The following is a 6,661-nucleotide window of genomic DNA, read 5'->3' on the forward strand; positions in this document are numbered from 1 at the left end:
TCCAAATTATGGAAAATTGGTCTTTTTGGCTGATTTTTATGTCCTATCTTGTAAAAAGTGTAGAAAATTTAGTAAAAATATCAAATATTAAACTTTGAGGGCTATATTTACCTAAATATGGTAGTAATAAGCACTTGAAATCAAGTTTTGTGTAGATTTGAGCAAAAATTAGGTTAGAAATGAGGAAACACTCACTTTCATTACTGCGGTTAAGGCCATATAAGCATTCCCCTATGGCAACATGGAAAATCCATTATTGAGCACTTTTTTTGCTTTAGGTGCCCTTTACTGGTCATGTTTTAATGTGAAAACACTGTATTTACAAATTTAAAGCCAAATATATCACCTTTTGTGAAAATTTAAAGATTTAGGATTTTTGACATGTGATCAAGAAAAAGGGGGAGGCATGTCAGAAATAAATTTTTAAAAATAGACCAATTTCTCAGAAAATGATTACTTTTAAAACTATTTCTTCATTAATATTGTTAAAAAACAAGTTGTGATTGATATTTTTTATTTGAAAAGTCAGAAAAAGTTCTTTGCAAATATTTAATGCATTTCAGTATGGTAGAATATTTTCACTTTTTTGCTGGCACAACTTGGTTACCCTATATTTAAAAATCAAATATCTAAAAAAGTGCTTGTCACATTTCACTGAAACTTTGCAAATGCATTCAGTATGTGTGTAGGAAGATACCTGTATAGTTATTTATTTTTTCTAAGACAAAAAGTGACTCTTTAGGTTACAGACCACCAATTCAACAATGAGCATTTGGAACGTACGCAAAAATAGTCCTACGCAGAAATTACCCCTGTTCCTCATAGTGCTGTGAAAAAAGTTCTCATCTTATTTAAAAAATTTAAACAGTTTCTGAAAGGAAAAACATTTCTGTACATTTTATAGGTGCATTTTGCTTCTTGTGATGTGAAGCCTAATCTCCATAATGATTTTTAAATGTACCCCTATCTTGTGAAAACATTGGGATTTCCCATGCTATTTATAGACCCTTCACTTCCGGTGACCAGTACTGCACTGCAAGTCTGCTAACCCCACATGCCATTCTGAGGATTGTGAGCTGACATATGTAGAATCATGCTGATATATAGTCATCTGCAGGTTAAAGTTAAGGTAAAGTCCAGAGAAGCCATTGAATATTGTGAAATTAGCATAGAAGCCTATGGGAAGTGGAATTAGTGGTTTTTAGCCTTAAGTTGAAGCCATGGCAAAATGAAAAGTTTCTTGAAATAGCTTTAAACTACTTGAAGATCTTGTTAACTTTGCCATGAGAGGAATACACTACAAAAATCCTTCAAAATATGCATTTTTTTAAGTTATAGGTCCAAATTATGGAAAATTGGTCTTTTTGGCTGATTTTTATGTCCTATCTTGTAAAAAGTGTAGAAAATTTAGTAAAAATATCAAATATTAAACTTTGAGGGCTATATTTACCTAAATATGGTAGTAATAAGCACTTGAAATCAAGTTTTGTGTAGATTTGAGCAAAAATTAGGTTAGAAATGAGGAAACACTCACTTTCATTACTGCGGTTAAGGCCATATAAGCATTCCCCTATGGCAACATGGAAAATCCATTATTGAGCACTTTTTTTGCTTTAGGTGCCCTTTACTGGTCATGTTTTAATGTGAAAACACTGTATTTACAAATTTAAAGCCAAATATATCACCTTTTGTGAAAATTTAAAGATTTAGGATTTTTGACATGTGATCAAGAAAAAGGGGAGGCATGTCAGAAATAAATTTTTAAAAATAGACCAATTTCTCAGAAAATGATTACTTTTAAAACTATTTCTTCATTAATATTGTTAAAAAACAAGTTGTGATTGATATTTTTTATTTGAAAAGTCAGAAAAAGTTCTTTGCAAATATTTAATGCATTTCAGTATGGTAGAATATTTTCACTTTTTTGCTGGCACAACTTGGTTACCCTATATTTAAAAATCAAATATCTAAAAAAGTGCTTGTCACATTTCACTGAAACTTTGCAAATGCATTCAGTATGTGTGTAGGAAGATACCTGTATAGTTATTTATTTTTTCTAAGACAAAAAGTGACTCTTTAGGTTACAGACCACCAATTCAACCAATGAGCATTTGGAACGTACGCAAAAATAGTCCTACGCAGAAATTACCCCTGTTCCTCATAGTGCTGTGAAAAAAGTTCTCATCTTATTTAAAAAATTTAAACAGTTTCTGAAAGGAAAAACATTTCTGTACATTTTATAGGTGCATTTTGCTTCTTGTGATGTGAAGCCTAATCTCCATAATGATTTTTAAATGTACCCCTATCTTGTGAAAACATTGGGATTTCCCATGCTATTTATAGACCCTTCACTTCCGGTGACCAGTACTGCACTGCAAGTCTGCTAACCCCACATGCCATTCTGAGGATTGTGAGCTGACATATGTAGAATCATGCTGATATATAGTCATCTGCAGGTTAAAGTTAAGGTAAAGTCCAGAGAAGCCATTGAATATTGTGAAATTAGCATAGAAGCCTATGGGAAGTGGAATTAGTGGTTTTTAGCCTTAAGTTGAAGCCATGGCAAAATGAAAAGTTTCTTGAAATAGCTTTAAACTACTTGAAGATCTTGTTAACTTTGCCATGAGAGGAATACACTACAAAAATCCTTCAAAATATGCATTTTTTTAAGTTATAGGTCCAAATTATGGAAAATTGGTCTTTTTGGCTGATTTTTATGTCCTATCTTGTAAAAAGTGTAGAAAATTTAGTAAAAATATCAAATATTAAACTTTGAGGGCTATATTTACCTAAATATGGTAGTAATAAGCACTTGAAATCAAGTTTTGTGTAGATTTGAGCAAAAATTAGGTTAGAAATGAGGAAACACTCACTTTCATTACTGCGGTTAAGGCCATATAAGCATTCCCCTATGGCAACATGGAAAATCCATTATTGAGCACTTTTTTTGCTTTAGGTGCCCTTTACTGGTCATGTTTTAATGTGAAAACACTGTATTTACAAATTTAAAGCCAAATATATCACCTTTTGTGAAAATTTAAAGATTTAGGATTTTTGACATGTGATCAAGAAAAAGGGGGAGGCATGTCAGAAATAAATTTTAAAAATAGACCAATTTCTCAGAAAATGATTACTTTTAAAACTATTTCTTCATTAATATTGTTAAAAAACAAGTTGTGATTGATATTTTTTATTTGAAAAGTCAGAAAAAGTTCTTTGCAAATATTTAATGCATTTCAGTATGGTAGAATATTTTCACTTTTTTGCTGGCACAACTTGGTTACCCTATATTTAAAAATCAAATATTTAAAAAGTGCTTGTCACATTTCACTGAAACTTTGCAAATGCATTCAGTATGTGTGTAGGAAGATACCTGTATAGTTATTTATTTTTTCTAAGACAAAAAGTGACTCTTTAGGTTACAGACCACCAATTCAACCAATGAGCATTTGGAACGTACGCAAAAATAGTCCTACGCAGAAATTACCCCTGTTCCTCATAGTGCTGTGAAAAAAGTTCTCATCTTATTTAAAAAATTTAAACAGTTTCTGAAAGGAAAAACATTTCTGTACATTTTATAGGTGCATTTTGCTTCTTGTGATGTGAAGCCTAATCTCCATAATGATTTTTAAATGTACCCCTATCTTGTGAAAACATTGGGATTTCCCATGCTATTTATAGACCCTTCACTTCCGGTGACCAGTACTGCACTGCAAGTCTGCTAACCCCACATGCCATTCTGAGGATTGTGAGCTGACATATGTAGAATCATGCTGATATATAGTCATCTGCAGGTTAAAGTTAAGGTAAAGTCCAGAGAAGCCATTGAATATTGTGAAATTAGCATAGAAGCCTATGGGAAGTGGAATTAGTGGTTTTTAGCCTTAAGTTGAAGCCATGGCAAAATGAAAAGTTTCTTGAAATAGCTTTAAACTACTTGAAGATCTTGTTAACTTTGCCATGAGAGGAATACACTACAAAAATCCTTCAAAATATGCATTTTTTTAAGTTATAGGTCCAAATTATGGAAAATTGGTCTTTTTGGCTGATTTTTATGTCCTATCTTGTAAAAAGTGTAGAAAATTTAGTAAAAATATCAAATATTAAACTTTGAGGGCTATATTTACCTAAATATGGTAGTAATAAGCACTTGAAATCAAGTTTTGTGTAGATTTGAGCAAAAATTAGGTTAGAAATGAGGAAACACTCACTTTCATTACTGCGGTTAAGGCCATATAAGCATTCCCCTATGGCAACATGGAAAATCCATTATTGAGCACTTTTTTTGCTTTAGGTGCCCTTTACTGGTCATGTTTTAATGTGAAAACACTGTATTTACAAATTTAAAGCCAAATATATCACCTTTTGTGAAAATTTAAAGATTTAGGATTTTTGACATGTGATCAAGAAAAAGGGGGAGGCATGTCAGAAATAAATTTTTAAAAATAGACCAATTTCTCAGAAAATGATTACTTTAAAACTATTTCTTCATTAATATTGTTAAAAAACAAGTTGTGATTGATATTTTTTATTTGAAAAGTCAGAAAAGTTCTTTGCAAATATTTAATGCATTTCAGTATGGTAGAATATTTTCACTTTTTTGCTGGCACAACTTGGTTACCCTATATTTAAAAATCAAATATCTAAAAAAGTGCTTGTCACATTTCACTGAAACTTTGCAAATGCATTCAGTATGTGTGTAGGAAGATACCTGTATAGTTATTTATTTTTTCTAAGACAAAAAGTGACTCTTTAGGTTACAGACCACCAATTCAACCAATGAGCATTTGGAACGTACGCAAAAATAGTCCTACGCAGAAATTACCCCTGTTCCTCATAGTGCTGTGAAAAAAGTTCTCATCTTATTTAAAAAATTTAAACAGTTTCTGAAAGGAAAAACATTTCTGTACATTTTATAGGTGCATTTTGCTTCTTGTGATGTGAAGCCTAATCTCCATAATGATTTTTAAATGTACCCCTATCTTGTGAAAACATTGGGATTTCCCATGCTATTTATAGACCCTTCACTTCCGGTGACCAGTACTGCACTGCAAGTCTGCTAACCCCACATGCCATTCTGAGGATTGTGAGCTGACATATGTAGAATCATGCTGATATATAGTCATCTGCAGGTTAAAGTTAAGGTAAAGTCCAGAGAAGCCATTGAATATTGTGAAATTAGCATAGAAGCCTATGGAAGTGGAATTAGTGGTTTTTAGCCTTAAGTTGAAGCCATGGCAAAATGAAAAGTTTCTTGAAATAGCTTTAAACTACTTGAAGATCTTGTTAACTTTGCCATGAGAGGAATACACTACAAAAATCCTTCAAAATATGCATTTTTTTAAGTTATAGGTCCAAATTATGGAAAATTGGTCTTTTTGGCTGATTTTTATGTCCTATCTTGTAAAAAGTGTAGAAAATTTAGTAAAAATATCAAATATTAAACTTTGAGGGCTATATTTACCTAAATATGGTAGTAATAAGCACTTGAAATCAAGTTTTGTGTAGATTTGAGCAAAAATTAGGTTAGAAATGAGGAAACACTCACTTTCATTACTGCGGTTAAGGCCATATAAGCATTCCCCTATGGCAACATGGAAAATCCATTATTGAGCACTTTTTTTGCTTTAGGTGCCCTTTACTGGTCATGTTTTAATGTGAAAACACTGTATTTACAAATTTAAAGCCAAATATATCACCTTTTGTGAAAATTTAAAGATTTAGGATTTTTGACATGTGATCAAGAAAAAGGGGGAGGCATGTCAGAAATAAATTTTTAAAAATAGACCAATTTCTCAGAAAATGATTACTTTTAAAACTATTTCTTCATTAATATTGTTAAAAAACAAGTTGTGATTGATATTTTTTATTTGAAAAGTCAGAAAAAGTTCTTTGCAAATATTTAATGCATTTCAGTATGGTAGAATATTTTCACTTTTTTGCTGGCACAACTTGGTTACCCTATATTTAAAAATCAAATATCTAAAAAAGTGCTTGTCACATTTCACTGAAACTTTGCAAATGCATTCAGTATGTGTGTAGGAAGATACCTGTATAGTTATTTATTTTTTCTAAGACAAAAAGTGACTCTTTAGGTTACAGACCACCAATTCAACAATGAGCATTTGGAACGTACGCAAAAATAGTCCTACGCAGAAATTACCCCTGTTCCTCATAGTGCTGTGAAAAAAGTTCTCATCTTATTTAAAAAATTTAAACAGTTTCTGAAAGGAAAAACATTTCTGTACATTTTATAGGTGCATTTTGCTTCTTGTGATGTGAAGCCTAATCTCCATAATGATTTTTAAATGTACCCCTATCTTGTGAAAACATTGGGATTTCCCATGCTATTTATAGACCCTTCACTTCCGGTGACCAGTACTGCACTGCAAGTCTGCTAACCCCACATGCCATTCTGAGGATTGTGAGCTGACATATGTAGAATCATGCTGATATATAGTCATCTGCAGGTTAAAGTTAAGGTAAAGTCCAGAGAAGCCATTGAATATTGTGAAATTAGCATAGAAGCCTATGGGAAGTGGAATTAGTGGTTTTTAGCCTTAAGTTGAAGCCATGGCAAAATGAAAAGTTTCTTGAAATAGCTTTAAACTACTTGAAGATCTTGTTAACTTTGCCATGAGAGGAATACACTACAAAAATC

Source organism: Perna viridis, chromosome 2, assembly GCF_037379345.1.
Source record: "Perna viridis isolate PV_CMFRI_1.1 ecotype Kerala chromosome 2, ASM3737934v1, whole genome shotgun sequence".
Taxonomy (NCBI): domain Eukaryota; kingdom Metazoa; phylum Mollusca; class Bivalvia; order Mytilida; family Mytilidae; genus Perna; species Perna viridis.